Source organism: Anomaloglossus baeobatrachus, unplaced genomic scaffold, assembly GCF_048569485.1.
Source record: "Anomaloglossus baeobatrachus isolate aAnoBae1 unplaced genomic scaffold, aAnoBae1.hap1 Scaffold_84, whole genome shotgun sequence".
NCBI lineage: Eukaryota > Metazoa > Chordata > Amphibia > Anura > Aromobatidae > Anomaloglossus > Anomaloglossus baeobatrachus.
Window position 1 is genome coordinate 350,014 of NW_027445228.1, and position 15,981 is coordinate 365,994.

The 15,981-nt window shown below is 48.6% G+C and overlaps 1 protein-coding gene across 4 annotated transcripts in view; it reads right to left on the reverse strand.

Annotated features, from left to right (window-relative positions):
* Nucleotides 1–12,582, reverse strand: part of LOC142288553 (uncharacterized) — a 41,864-nt gene extending 29,282 nt beyond the window's left edge. Inside the window, exons 1-4 of one of the 4 annotated variants that reach the window (XM_075333522.1) lie at nucleotides 12,509–12,571; nucleotides 4,214–4,361; nucleotides 3,740–3,784; nucleotides 1,949–2,011 (exon numbers count right to left, since the gene is read on the reverse strand). The gene's annotated coding sequence lies outside the window, so the exon portion shown is untranslated. Of the gene's footprint in view, nucleotides 1–1,585; nucleotides 1,810–1,948; nucleotides 2,012–3,739; nucleotides 3,785–4,213; nucleotides 4,362–12,508 lie in introns of those variants that run through there. The other 3 variants (XR_012749309.1, XM_075333521.1, XM_075333523.1) reach the window with 3 other exon arrangements.
* Between the last annotated feature and the right edge of the window lie 3,399 nt (nucleotides 12,583–15,981).

Consider the following 15,981-nt stretch of genomic DNA (forward strand, 5'->3'; position numbering starts at 1 on the left):
AGCAAATATTTGCATAAATAATAAACTCACCACAGGTGAAAGTATGGTTACGGAGTTAAAATCCTTCAGCGTTCAGAAACAGGAAATAAAGAAAAAAGTGCAGTGCAACGGGGAAAATCTTCCCCGCGAGTATACTAGTTCTGCTCGGTGGAAATGACATAATAAATATAAGCGCAAGGAAACCGGAAACCGGACTGAACTATTGCGCATTCGTGTAGCAGCGGGGAATATTTTCCCAGTTCATACAAAAATGTTCCGTAAAAACGGAAGTAAAACCAAAAATAGGTGCACCGTGTAAAGTACCACGTGGAACGTAAATGCGTTCCACATATGGGGAAGTGACACTGTATAGGTACGTACGTGGAACCCAATCCATTTTTGTGCACTCTCTAGTAGTAATAGCATTATTCTTTTTTATATTTGAACGCATTAACATTCTATTTATGAACACTTATTTATAGCAATGATTTCACTTTCTTACATTTGGAACGCAATTGCATGCAAAACGCATGGAAAAAGAATCCAAAATGCATGCGTTGTGGATGCATTTTATTTTATAAACGCGGTGTCCAGTCTGCCAGAGGGTGCATTCTTTTCTGCACTGCAGAGAACACAACGTGTGCACATAGCCTAAAGCCGGCCATGAATGCACCCCCCATATTCCTCTATATATAATGCACACCCATTAGCTCTCCATTTAGTATAATGTGATTAACATTGCCTTCCATATATTACTATATATTATAATGCACCCCATAGTCCTCCATATATAATACATACCCATAATCCTTCATATATTGTAATACACCCCATAGTCCTAAATATAGTATACTTCAGCCCTCATAGTCCTCCATATATTATAATGCACTTTCCATATATTATAATGCATCCCTATAGTCTTCCATATAATATAATGCAACCACCATAGTCCTCCATATCGTGTAATGCACCCGCCATAATCCTCCATATCGTATAATGAACAGTCCATAGGCCTCAATATAAAATAATGCACACCGTATAGTCATCCATATATTATTATGCACCCCCATAGTCCTCCATATTGTATAATGCACCCCCATAGTCTCCCCCCCCCCAGGATTTCTGCTTTATTTTTTTTATGTTACACCACACTGGTCGGCTGCAAAAACATCAAAAAGCTGTTTCAAATGTATAATTTTTTATGTTTTCTTTGGATTTATTTGTATGAAACATTTTTTTGATTTATATAAACCTTTCTGATCTTATTCACTTTCTTTTCTCCCAGTTTGGGGTGTTGAGTAGAGATGAGTGAACCTGTGAAAGTTCGGTTCGGCGGCAGCAGTCGTACCTCCTCTAGTTGGATATTGACCCGAACCACAATGGAAGTCACTGATTGGCAGTTCGAGTCTCCGCCCACATACAGCCAGCCATAAGCAGAATACTTCCGGGAGAGGGTGGGCGGGGTTTTACCCCCAGTGTGAGCAGATTAAACACTGCAAGAGGCTCGCACCGGGCTGAGCACCGAGCGTACCTGAGCACAGCGATGCTGGCGCCATTGCTCAGCTTACATAAAGCATCCGAACTCTTTTTTTTTTTTGAAAGTCGGCATTTGGCTCGAAAAAAAACGAACACTGAACATCGGGTTCACTCATCTCTAGTCCTGAGATCCTCTGCTCGCTGATATAATACACTGCGCTCTGTATTGTGATTATTTGTCCATCAGTGTAGACCTCGTATGTGCACACACCGCTTCATAGACTCCGGCGAGTGCGACCATGCTCCGGTGCTCGGTACAAGCATTTTGATGCTCGGACGGGATCGACTTGTTTACTGAGTATAATGGAAGTCAATAGACAGATATATAATAGATAGATATATAGATAGACAGATAATAGTGATAAATAGATAATAGATAGATATGTGATAGATAATACAGACAGGTAATAGATAGATCAATCACTGCACTGACCCTTTCTCCTGTGTTCTGCGCTGATCTTCGGTCTCGTTCTCCTCACGGATTTATACCAGCTGTCTGATAGATAAATTAGATGGATAGTTAATAGTGATAGATTGATTTGGATAGAAAATACACAGATAATTAGATAATAGTTAATAGAGATAGACAGATCGATGATAGATGGATATGTGATAGATAATACAGATACATAGATTATAGATAGTAAAAAGATGGATATATAAAAGATAATATAATATACAGTACAGACCAAAAGTTTGGACACACCTCATCTCTAGAACAACTGTTAAGAGGAGACTTTGTGCAGCAGCCTTCATGGTAAAATAGCTGCTAGGAAACCACTGCTAAGGACAGGCAACAAGCAGAAGAGACTTGTTTGGGTAAAGAACACAAGGAATGGACATTAGACCAGTGGAAATCTGTGCTTTGCTCTGATGAGTCCAAATTTGAGATCTTTGGATCCAACCACCGTGTCTTTGTAGAAAAGGTGAACGGATGGACTCTACATGGCTGGTTCCCACCATGAAGCATGGAGGAGGAGGTGTGATGGTGTGGGGGTGCTTTGCTGCTGACACTGTTGGGGATTTATTCAAAATTGAAGGCATACTGAACCAGCATGGCTACCACAGCATCTTGCAGCGGCGTGCTTTTCCATCCGGTTTGAATTTAGTTGGACCATCATTTATTTTTCAACAGGACAATGACCCCAAACACACCTCCAGGCTGTGTAAGGGCTATTTGATTAAGAAGGAGAGTGATGGGGTGCTACGCCAGATGACCTGGCCTCCACAGTCACCAGACCTGAACCCAATCGAGATAGTTTGGGGTGAGCTGGACCACAGAGTGAAAGCAAAAGGGCCAACAAGTGCTAAGCATCTCTGGGAACTCCTTCAAGACTGTTGGAAGACCATTTCCGGTGACTACCTCTTGAAGCTCATCAAGAGAATGCCAAGAGTGTGCAAAGCAGTAATCAAAGCAAAAATGCAGCTACTTTGAAGAACCTAGATCATAAGACATATTTTCAGTTGTTTCACACTTTTAAGTATTTCATTCCACATGTTTTAAGTCATAGTTTTGATGCCTTCAATGTGAATCTACAATTTTCAGAGTCCTGAAAATAAAGAAAACTCTTTGAATGAGGTGTGTCCAAAATTTTGGTCTGTACTGTATATTTATTCATTGATATGGCACTATTAATTCCAAAGCACTTTTCATACATTGGCAACACTGTCCCCATTGGGACTCACAATTGAGTCCCTATCAGTATGTCTTTGTAGTGTGGGACGAAACCGGAGTATCTGGAAAAAAAACCCACACAAAGACGAGGAGAACATACAAACTCCTTGTAGATGTTGTCCTTGGTGGGCTATGAACCCAGGACCCCAGCATTGCAAAACTACAGTGCTAACCACTGAGCCACCATGCCCCCCCCCCCCATAGACATAGACAGATTTAGCTAGAGAATTTAGATAGAGAATAGATAAATAATAGATAGTGATGAGCGGACTCTCAGATACCCGGGAGGCAGGTCCATATGGGTTTAACATAAAAAAAAACCAGATTCAGCCCCGGAATTGATCCCGGATATCTGGCCGGATGGCGGTCCCCATATAAGTCTATGGGGACCAGAGTCCTGTGCTTTAAAATGGTGGTAGAAGGGATAGTGGGCTTGGAGCAGACACATTATACTGTGAGTTTCTGAGCGGCAATAACCTCATTAACCTCATACACATTCACTGCTTCTCCGCCCACTGCCAGTCCCCACGTCTCCGATTGTTTTTTTACCTGTTGTCCTGATGAAGGGAGCTGAGACTCCTGAAAAGCGTTGACCTGTGCATGAAAATAAAGAAATAAACCGATCTTGTCATTGGCGCAGTGTTGAAAACCCGTTTTCTACTATTCTCTGTTATCTAAACAAAGAAGGAAAAATCTGTACAACGACTGAATTGCAAAAGACTTAAATTTTTATTAATACAAAAGCATGATAGCAAATAGACAATGTATAAAAAAGTAGAGACAGGTGGTATATGCCGGCAGGTGGCGCCCTCACCACATACAAGGCGTATAGGAGCACATAGTAAATGAATTCATGAGTGCACAGCCAGGGCCTACTCATGAAGCAAGCAGCCCAAGGCTGGACTGGTTATAGACAAACAAACAGTGCTCCTGTGCAGTTAATCCAGGATATAGTAAAATCAATGATACAAGGTAAACAAGTACATAACCCTGAATCGATTGCAGTAAATGAATAAGACGTACCTATGAGTGTAGTGAGAGCCCAAAACCCCGACCTATAGGTTTCGGTGTCAATCCTTCTTCCGGACCATCCTAGTGACATCCGTTTTTATGGGTACAATTCTATCATGTAGCAGAAAACACTATAAATGGTCCTGTAAATGACTAACAGCTGCTGAGAAAAAAAAACAGATTGTACAGGGACAGCACAAGGAGGACAAGTGACAAAAAAATTGTCCTAATCTCCGGCATGAGAATCGGACCGATTTTTCATACCCAAGTGTGACTCCAGCCTCAGGCAGAGAATGACTGAGCTGTGATGACATCACTCAGGTTACAGCTCCCACAATCCTCCACCGGTGATTGCAGGTAACCTCATTGACCCGAGTGACCTGGCAGAAAACCACAGTCAGCAATAAAATATAAAGAGGCTCCGAACAGGCCCGAAATCCAAGAGATGCTCCATAACTTCTACAGCTACAAGTCTAACCCAGAAGGAGCGAGTAAGGCTATGTGCACACACTGCGTTTTTTTAACGCTGTGTTTTTGCGCGTTGTTGAACGCTAAAAACGCACAGAAACGCAGAGTCTTTAAAAATGCATGAAAAAACGCATGCGTTTTTACCGCGTTTTGGTGCGTTTTTGGCTGCGTTTTTTTATCAGTGAACATTGCCATTAAAGATTGTTGGGGAAAGAAAAAAAAAAGGTCTGATGTCATTTCCTTCTTCCATATGTTCTTCATTCTCCACTAGTGTATGCAGGAGAGCAGACAGCTGCAGAACTACAAGGCTCAGCATGCTCCATCCACTAGTGGATGCAGGAGAGCAGACAGCAGCTGCAGAACTACAAGGCTCAGCATGCTCCATCCACTAGTGGATGCAGGAGAGCAGACAGCAGCTGCAGAACTACAAGGCTCAGCAAGCTGCATCCAATAGTGTATGCAGGAGAGCAGACAGCAGCTGTCGAACTACAAGGCTCAGCATCCTCCTTCCAGGACTGTATGCAGGATTTCTTTGCCCCCCCAAACAAAAAAAATGATGTGGGCTTCGCCATATTTTTGTATGCTAGCCAGGTACAGCAGGCAGGTACGGGCTGCCCCCAACCCCCAGCTGCCTATTTGTACCCGGCTGGAAACCAAAAATATAGGGAAGCCCTTTTTTTTTTTTTTTTTTTTTAATTATTTCATGAAATAATTAAAAAAAAAATGACGTGAGCATCACCTAATTTTTGTGTCCAGCCGGGTACAACTAGGCAGCTGGGGATTGGAATCCACAGTGCAGGGTGCCCATGCTTTCTAGGCACCCCCACTACGAATTGCAGTCCTCAGCCGCCCCAGAAAATGGCGCTTTCATAGAAGCGCCATCTTCTGGCGCTGTATCCAACTCTCCCAGTTGCCCTGGTGACGGTGACTCGCTGGGTAATAATAGGGTTAGGGCTAGCTTTATATTATGAGCTGGCCCTAAGCTCGAAATTCATGGTGTCACACCAATATTAGACATGGCCACCATGAATTTCTAGTAAAGATAAAAAAAACACAACACACAGAAAAATATTTTTATTAGAAATAAAACACAACACAATTAGTGACTCCATCTTTATTGAAATAAAGAGCCCCCCTCCGCAGTAATCCTGGGTCAAGGGTCCCACGCCGTCCAACCCGGATCCAATATCATCTGATCGGTTTGCTGGAAGGTAAAGCGATCAGATGATGTGTCAGGTTCAAGTGCCTGAATCACATGACACATCAGCTGATTGCATAAAAGCCGTTTATACAATCAGCAGATGCATCAGTGCAAAAAAACCCCAAAACTCACTTATGTGCTGATTACCGGCAGCTCCTGGAGAGAGTCTGATCCCGTCCGATCGCTGCAGGAGCTGCCGGTAATCAGGGATGAAGTCTCCTGACGGCATCCGCTGACAGGTTAAACCGGCCGGGCGCCCGCGTCACCGCGATACTTACGATCAGCTGACGCGTCAGGTGACTGCATCAGGTGATCCATCGCCAGGTCCTGCAGGCATACGCACCCGGGGAGACTGCACACAGCCGGAGTGGCGGTACCGTGCGAGGAGCTGGGAGCGGGCATCGCACCGCGAGTCTGCAGAAAGGTGAGTATGACATTTTTTTTTTCTACTGTTCACTTTTGATTTCGCAGCTGCCTCCACCTCCCGCCCAGACATGGCCCTGCACGGCAGCATACATGCACAGGACTGGAGGTGGAAGCGGCGGTGACGGTATCGGGAGGATTCACGCTTCTGTATTTACTGACAGAAGGAATCCTTTTCCTGTACATGTCACTTTACTACCCACCTCCTGCGTTTATAGCTGCATTTTTGGTCTTAGAAACGCAACAAAACGCACCAAAACGCAGCTATAATAACAATTTGCGTTTCTCATTGCGTCTTTCAACATCCCATTGCACTCAATGGATGAAAAACGCGGTAAAAAACGCGGGAATAATTGACATGCTGCATTTTTGTGGTCACCACAAAAACGCAGCTGAAAAAAAACGCTGTGTGCAGACAGCAAAAATGAAAACTCAGACTTTGCTGGGGGAAGCAAAGTCATGCAGTTTTCTGGGCAAAAACGCACCCGAAAAACGCCGCGAAAAACGCACCTTGTGAACTTACCCTGACGCTGCAAAAGACCTCAACAAAATATTCTACACCATGGCCAAATTGTCCAACCTTACACAAGTCAACTACAAGAGACCAAAAGAAGAGCAGATCAATGGTTGGTTTGACAGAGAATGTAAAGCCGTACGAAAGACCCCGAGAACAGCCTCAAACAATAAACACAGAGACCCCAACCACCCGAGCCTGAGGGAAGACTATGACACCATACAAAGGCAGTACAAAACCATCCTCAGGGGGAAGAAGCAGAGCTACATCTCTACCAAACTTAGGCTGCTTTCACGCGTTTTTTTAGCATGCTGCATGAACGTTTTTTTGCTGCAAAAGCGGATCCTGTTTGTGCAAAGAAAAACGCATGCAAAAACATGTGTTATTTTGCAGGATCCTGTCACTTTAAGTTTATGGGCGGGCATTGGAGTCATGTGATCGGGAGTCAGTGTATCTGAACGTGACAGACTGGGAGCCGACATCTGACAGCTGCGGAGGCACGTAACCAAGGTAAACATCGGGTAACTTGCTTGGATACCCGATATTTACCTTGGTTACGAGCATCTGCAGCTGCTAGGAGCAGGGCTGCCTGCTCCCTGCACATGTAACCAAGGTAAACATCGGGTAACTAAGTCCGCGGTTACCCGATATTTACCTTGGTTACGAGCGTCCTCCGCTCTCAGGCGGGGGAGAGAGAAGAGAGAGGGAGGGGGAGAGAGAGACTGATCACGCGAGGCTGGTTTCTGGGCATGCTCAGTAGAGCAAGCAGGATCCTGTCTATCAGCATGCCTGCATTCACATGCGTTTGCGTGCAGTATAGTCAGGATTCAGCAATTTGCAGTATTTGGACGCAGCTCAAAAACGCTACAAGTAGCGTTTTTGAAAAATGTTAAAAAACTGCAAGTCGCTGGATCCTTACTAGAACGCAAGCAAACGCATGTGAACGCATAATGACGCGAGTCCATTGCAAATGCATTGAAATGAAAACGCATTTGTACTGGATCAGTTTTTGCGTTAAAAAAAATGTTCATGACGCATGTTAAAAAAACGTAGTGTGAAAGCAGCCTTAGCCAACTCCAAGACGCCCTCCAAGACAACTCCTTCTGGGAACTATGGTGTCACATGGACACAAAGAGCAAGAATAACAATATCCATATCCGAAATATCTGGCTCCAGTACTTCAGAGACCGCTACAAAGACATCCCAAAAGAAGGACTAAGCCAAGAACAGGAAAACAGAACATCAAAACTAAAGGTGATGGAGGAGAAAGTCAAATTTCCTAAAACCCCCTGGATACACCAATTACATTAGAGGAAGTTGCAGAGAATTTCTTCCATAAGGTGTAAAAAAGCCAGGGGTCGGGATGGAATCCCCCCAGAGATGTTGAAAAACAGCCCACCGAAAATACAAGCTGAATTGGTTAAACTGTTTAATATTGTGCTGAGTGCCGGCTACTTCCCTCGAACCTGGAAGCGAGGGCCCATCACACCCATCCACAAGAGTGGGGACAGGTGTGACCCTGCGAACTACAGAGGAAGACGTGTCAGCAGGAACCTGGGAAAACTGTTCACCAGCCTCCTGAACAAGAGGATCCTCAGTTTCCTCACCGAGCACAATGTCCTCAGCAAGAGCCAACCAGGGTTCAAGCCAAACCACCGCACCACGGATCACATCTACACCCTGCACAGTCTCATTCGGAGCCACATCCACAAAACAAAGTACGTGAAGATATACGCCTGTTTTGTGGACTTTAAAAAGGCTTTTGACTCCGTGTGGCACCCGGGCTTGTTCTTGATCTGGAGAGCGGAATAGTAGGAAAGACCTACGATGTCATCAAAAGCTCCTAAACCGAGAACCTCTGCAGTGTGAGTGTGAACGGTAGAAGAATCGCTTATTTCCAGCAGAGCCGAGGAGTCAGACAGGGCTGCAGCCTAAGGGTAGCTTTACACGCTGCGACATCACTAGCCGATGTTAGCGATGGCGAACGTGATAGCACCCGCCCCTATCGTTATGCCGATATGTGAAAATCGCTGCCGTAGCGAACATTATCGCTACGGCAGCGTCACACGTAATTACCTGCTCGGCGACGTCGCTGTGACCGGCGAACCGCCTCCTTTCTAAGGGGGCGGTTTGCTCGGTGTCACAGCAATGTCACTAAGCGGCCGCCCAATCAAAGCAGAGGGGCGGAGATGAGCGGGACGAACATCCCGCCCACCTTCTTCCTTCCTCATTGCTGGCGTGTGGCAGGTAAGGAGAGGTTCCTCGTTCCTGCGGCGTCACACGTAGCGATGTGTGTTGCCGCAGGGACGAGGATCAACTTCGCCCAAGTGACAGCAGCGATAATTGGGAGAGGTCCCCCATGTCAACGAGGAGCAATTTTGGACGATTTTGCAACGATCCAAAATTGCTCCTAGGAGTCACACACGAGATCGCTACAGTGGCCAGATGTGCGTCACAAAATCAGTGATCCCAACGAGATTGCTGTAGCAATCTCGTAGCGTGTAAAGCCCGCTTAAGTCTAAAGGGGGCTTTACACGGTAGCGATATCGCTAGTAATTTGTAGCGATAGCGAGCGTGTAAGCACCCGCCCCCGTCGTGCATGCGATTGTTTGTGATCGCTGCCGTAGCGAACATTATCGCTACGGCAGCATCACACATACTTACCTGGTCGTCGTCGTCGCTGTGACTTCAAGGGGGAGGGACGTTTGGCATCACAGCGACATCACCGCAACGTCACTAAGCGGCCGGCCAATCAAAGCGTAGGGGCGGAGATAAGCAGGACGTAACATCCCGCCCACCTCCTTCCTTCCTCATTGTGGCCAGCGGCAGGTAAGGAGACGTTCCTCGCTCCTGCAGTGTCACACATAGCGATGTGTGCTGCCGCATGAGCGATGAACTACCTGGATAAACAACCCTTACCGATTTTTGAGTTTGGGACGACCTCTCCATGGTGAACGATTTTTACCATTTTTGAGGTCGCTTAAGGTCGCTGTTCAGTGTCACACGCTGCGATATCGTTAATGACGCCGGATGTGCGTCACTAACAACTTGACCCCGACGACCAAACATTAACGATATTGTAGCGTGTAAAGCCCCCTTTACGTTCTTTAATATCTCCATCAATGAGAGTACACTGCTCTGGAATGTTCCACAGCTCCAGGTCTTAGGCTATGTCCGCACTTTGCTTTTTACCTGCTTTTTCAACTGCAGCGTTTAATGCCAAAATAGATGTGTTCTGCTTTTCAAGCAAAGTCTATGGGAATTTGGGTTTCTTGTCCGCACTATGCTGTTCAAAACGCTGCCTTTTTGTGGCAGAAATGTGGGCAAAAACTCTGCTTTTTAAAGAAGCAACATGTCAATTGTTTTTGCCATTTGCGGTTTGAGCTGCAGAGTTTTTGCCCACATTTCTGCCACAAAAAGGCTGCAGTTTGAACAGCATAGTGCGCACAAGAAACCCAAATTCCCATAGACTTTGCTTGAAAAGCAGAACACATCCATTTTGCCATTAAAACGCTGCAGTTGAAAAAGCAGCAAAAAAGTAGGTAAAAAGCAAAGTGTGGACATAGCCTTAGGGTCCCGTTACACATAGCGACGTACTAGAGATCCCACCAGCGATCTGACCTGGCAGGGATCTCTGGTACGTCACTACATGGTCGCTGTTGAGCTGTCAATCAGGCAGATCTCCACAGCGACTAGCCATCAGCGACCCGTGTAACGACAGCTACCTGCACACTCAGAACCTGCGCTCGTTGGTCTCCTGCCGTCAAACACTCCAATGCGTGCTGCACAGCGGGAGACCAGCGAGCAAAAAATGATCCTGATTGTTTTGTCACCTTCAGCGACCTCGCTCGCTGCTGCTTGTCAAAACCTGTGACGTTTCAGCGATCTCGCTATGTGTCACGGGGGCTTTACACTCCACGACACTCAGGTGAAATTCTCTCTATGCAGATGACCTCCTGCTGCTGACACCAACTGAGAAAGGCCTCCAAGACAACCTACAAATCCTGGAGAAATTCAGCTCTATGTGTGCGCCACTGATCAACCTAAAAGGAGGCCAACATCAGAGAGTTCCAGAAGAGAAAAATGAAGATCGGACCCGCCCCCGTCCTTTTTGCGTCACGGGCAAATCGCTGCCCGTGGCGCACAAAGTCGGTAACCCCCATCACACATACTTACCTCTCGTGCGGCCACGCTGTGGGCGGCGAACGTCCACTTCCTGGAGTGGGAGGGACGTTCGGCATCACAGCAACATCACACGGCCGCCGGCCAATAGAAGCGGAGTGGCGGAGATGAGCAGGATGTAAACATCCCGCCCACCTCCTTCCACATAGAGCCGGCGGCTGACGCGGGAGGCAGGTACGCGATGTTCATCGCTCCCGTGGTATCACACAGAGCGACGTGTGATGCCACGGGAACGATGAACAACCGGCGCCCGATTTCAGAACCAATATTATGGAACCTAGCGACCAGTACACGACCCACGATTTGTGAGCGATACTGCGTCGCTAGGAGGTGTCACACAGGCCGGCATCTCCAGTAATGCCGGATGTGCGTCACAAAAACCGTGACCCCGACGATCTATCGCACGATATTGTCTGGTGTAAAGCAGCCTTTAGCCCCCCAATATGCAGCATCGCCCAGTGTAAGCCCCCAATATGCAGCATCGCCCAGTGTAAGCCCCCAATATGCAGCATCGCCCAGTGTAAGCCCCCAATATGCAGCATCGCCCAGTGTAAATTCCCCCCAACCTGCAGCATCGCCCAGTGTAAGCCCCCAATATGCAGCATCGCCCAGTGTAAATTCCCCCCAACCTGCAGCATCGCCCAGTGTAAGCCTCCCAATATGCGGCATCGCCCAGTGTAAGCCCCCAATATGCAGCATCGCCCAGTGTAAGCCCCCAATATGCAGCATCGCCCAGTGTAAGCCCCCCAATATGCAGCATCGTCCAGTGTAAGCCCCCAATATGTAGCATCGCCAAGTGTAAATTCCCCCCAATATGCAGCATCGCCCAGTGTAAGCCCCCAATATGTAGCATCGCCAAGTGTAAATTCCCCCCAATATGCAGCATCGCCCAGTGTAAGCCCCCAATATGCAGCATCGCCCAGTGTAAGCCCCCCAATATGCAGCATCGCCCAGTGTAAGCCCCCCAATATGCAGCATCGCCCAGTGTAAATTCCCCCCAACCTGCAGCATCGCCCAGTGTAAGCCTCCCAATATGCGGCATCGCCCAGTGTAAGCCCCCAATATGCAGCATCGCCCAGTGTAAGCCCCCAATATGCAGCATCGCCCAGTGTAAGCCCCCCAATATGCAGCATCGTCCAGTGTAAGCCCCCAATATGCGGCATCGCCCAGTGTAAGCCCCCAATATGCAGCATCGCCCAGTGTAAGCCCCCAATATGCAGCATCGCCCAGTGTAAATTCCCCCCAACCTGCAGCATCGTCCAGTGTAAGCCCCCAATATGCAGCATCGCCCAGTGTAAGCCCCCAATATGCAGCCTCGCCCCCTGCCCTGTGTAGCCCCCCATATCCCCCTTCCTTATGGAAGCCTCCACAGCCCTGTGCTGCAGCTTCAGCCCCTTCCCTGTGATATATACACGAGCTGCAGCCCCCAGTAGTGACAGGAGACACTTTTATTTCTTCCCCCAAAATCCAGTGTGACCTCAGCTCTATAACTAATGAGGAAAAGCGGAATCTTCCCCACCTCAGGGTCAGGATCCGGTAGAGTCTAGATCCCAGTGGCCAGAGGGACCTCTGCTGACGTCACGCCCATGTGACCGGCCTCTTGTGTGGGAGGAGCCTGTAGTTCCCGGCAGTCAGTGCGCAGTTGCGGTACAAGCAGCAGGATGTTTCCCTCTTCGCTGCTTCTGCTGTTTCCAGCCCTGGGTGTGATGTAACAGGAGGTCATATCTGATGGAGATTATCACATATGAGCCTCAGGGGGAATAAAAAGGGATTGTAGGTCACCGTCTCTGGGTGCAATAGTGTGCAGCAGTAAGTGCAATGCTCTGTCGGATGGAGGGAGGGGGTGCAATGCTCTGTCGGATGGAGGGAGGGGGTGCAATGCTCTGTCGGATGGAGGGAGGGGGTGCAATGCTCTGTCGGATGGAGGGAGGGGGGTGCAATGCTCTGTCGGATGGAGGGAGGGGGGTGCAATGCTCTGTCGGATGGAGGGAGGGGGGTGCAATGCTCTGTCGGATGGAGGGAGGGGGGTGCAATGCTCTGTCGGATGGAGGGAGGGGGGTGCAATGCTCTGTCGGATGGAGGGAGGGGGGTGCAATGCTCTGTCGGAGGGAGGGGGGTGCAATGCTCTGTCGGATGGAGGGGGGCAATGCTCTGTCGGATGGAGGGAGGGGGGCAATGCTTTCTCTGAAGGCTCTGTGTAGAGGAGGGGGGGCAATGCTCTTGGAGGGGGGGGCAATGCTCTGTCGGATGGAGGGAGGGGGGGGGCAATGCTCTGTCGGATGGAGGGAGGGGGGTGCAATGCTCTGCCGGATGGAGGGAGGGGGTGCAATGCTCTGTCGGATGGAGGGAGGGGGGTGCAATGCTCTGTCGGATGGAGGGAGGGGGGTGCAATGCTCTGTCGGATGGAGGGAGGGGGGTGCAATGCTCTGTCGGATGGAGGGAGGGGGGTGCAATGCTCTGTCGGATGGAGGGAGGGGGGTGCAATGCTCTGTCGGATGGAGGGAGGGGGGTGCAATGCTCTGTCGGATGGAGGGAGGGGGGTGCAATGCTCTGTCGGAGGGAGGGGGGCAATGCTCTGTCGGATGGAGGGAGGGGGGCAATGCTTTCTCTGAAGGCTCTGTGTAGAGGAGGGGGGGCAATGCTCTTGGAGGGGGGGGCAATGCTCTGTCGGATGGAGGGAGGGGGGGGGCAATGCTCTGTCGGATGGAGGGAGGGGGGTGCAATGCTCTGCCGGATGGAGGGAGGGGGGTGCAATGCTCTGCCGGATGGAGGGAGGGGGTGCAATGCTCTGTCGGAGGGAGGGGGTGCAATGCTCTGTCGGATGGAGGGAGGGGGGGCTATGCTCTGTCGGAGGGAGGGGGGTGCAATGCTCTGTCGGATGGAGGGAGGGGGTGCAATGCTCTGTCGGAGGGAGGGGGGTGCAATGCTCTGTCGGATGGAGGGAGGGGGTGCAATGCTCTGTCGGAGGGAGGGGGGTGCAATGCTCTGTCGGAGGGAGGGGGGTGCAATGCTCTGTCTGATGGAGGGAGGGGGGTGCAATGCTCTGTCGGATGGAGGGAGGGGGTGCAATGCTCTCTTGGAGGGAATAGGGGGGCAATGCTCTGTTGGATGGAGGGAGTGGGGGGCAATGCTCTGTCTAGTGGAGGGGCAATGCTCTGTCTGACTTGAGATACATCAGTTTGCGAAAGTATACAACCCCCTTGGTATTTTTCGTGTTTTGTTACCTCACAGCCTTGAATTTACCTTTTGCGTTTGTTTTTCAGGGTTTACATCAGTTCATGTGAAGAACGTGCCGTCAACTGAACATTTTTTTTTTTTTTTTTTTTTGGTGAAGCGGACAACAAATATTTAAAAAAAAAAAAATAATCAGTGTGCATAACTATTCACCCCCCTAAAGTCAGTGTTTTGTGGAGTTTCCTTTATGTGGCAATTACAGCTGCAGGTGGCTTTGGAGAAGTCTCTGAGCTTTACACATCCTGGCACTGGGCTTCTTGCTTCTTCCATCTCCTTTATTTGATGGTTTCCTCCGGTGAGCAGCGTCTTCTCCTCTGACCACAGATTCTCCATTCCTCCGGTGAGCAGCGTCTTCTCCTCTGACCACAGATTCTCCATTCCTCCGGTGAGCAGCGTCTTCTCCTCTGACCACAGATTCTCCATTCCTCCGGTGAGCAGCGTCTTCTCCTCTGACCACAGATTCTCCATTCCTCCGGTGAGCAGCGTCTTCTCCTCTGACCACATATTCTCTATTCCTCCGGTGAGCAGCGTCTTCTCCTCTGACCACAGATTCCCATTCCTCCGGTGAGCAGCGTCTTCTCCTCTGACCACAGATTCTCTATTCCTCTGGTGAGCAGCGTCTTCTCCTCTGACCACAGATTCTCCATTCCTCTGGTGAGCAGCGTCTTCTCCTCTGACCACAGATTCTCCATTCCTCTGGTGAGCAGCATCTTCTCCTCTGACCACAGATTCTCCATTCATCCGGTGAGTAGCGTCTTCTCCTCTGACCACAGAGTCTCCATTCCTCCCGTGAGCAGCGTCTTCTCCTCTGACCACAGATTCTCCATTCCTCTGGTGAGCAGTGTCTTCTCCTCTGACCACAGATTCTCCATTCCTCCGGTGAGCAGTGTCTTCTCCTCTGACCACAGATTCTCCACTCCTCCGGTGAGCAGCGTCTTCTCCTCTGACCACAGATTCTCCATTCCTCCGGTGAGCAGTGTCTTCTCCTCTGACCACAGATTCTCCATTCCTCTGGTGAGCAGCGTCTTCTCCTCTGACCACAGATTCTCCATTCATCCGGTGAGCAGCGTCTTCTCCTCTGACCACAGATTCTCCATTCCTCCGGTGAGTAGCGTCTTCTCCTCTGACCACAGATTCTCCATTCCTCCGGTGAGTAGCGTCTTCTCCTCTGACCACCACAGATTCTCCATTCCTCTGGTGAGCAGCCTCTTCACATCTGACCACAGATTCTGCATTGCATTAAGGGTAAGTTCACACACTGCGTTTTTCCTGCAAAAAACGCACACAAACACAGCGTCCAAAAAAACGCGTGCGTTTTTGTCTGCGTTTTTATGCATTTCAGTGAACAATGCCATTTAAAGATTGTTGAAAAAAAAAAGGTCTGATATTTCCTTCTTCAATATGTTCTTCATTCTCCACTCCTGTAGTGTATGCAGTAGAGCAGACAGCAGCTGCAGAACTACAAGGTTCAAATCCTCCATCCAGGACTGTATGCAGGAGTTTTTTGCCCCCAAAAAAAATGACGTGGGCTTCGCCATATTTTTGTATGCTAGCCAGGTACAGCAGGCAGGTACGGGCTGCCCCCAACCCCCAGCTGCCTATTTGTACCTGGCTGGGAACCAAAATATCAAAAATATAGGGAAGACCCATTTTTTTTTTTATTTTTTTTATTTCCTAAATTTCATGAAATAATTTAAAAAAAAAAATAATGACGTGGGCTTCGCCCAATTTTTGAGTCTAGCCAGGTACAACTAGGCA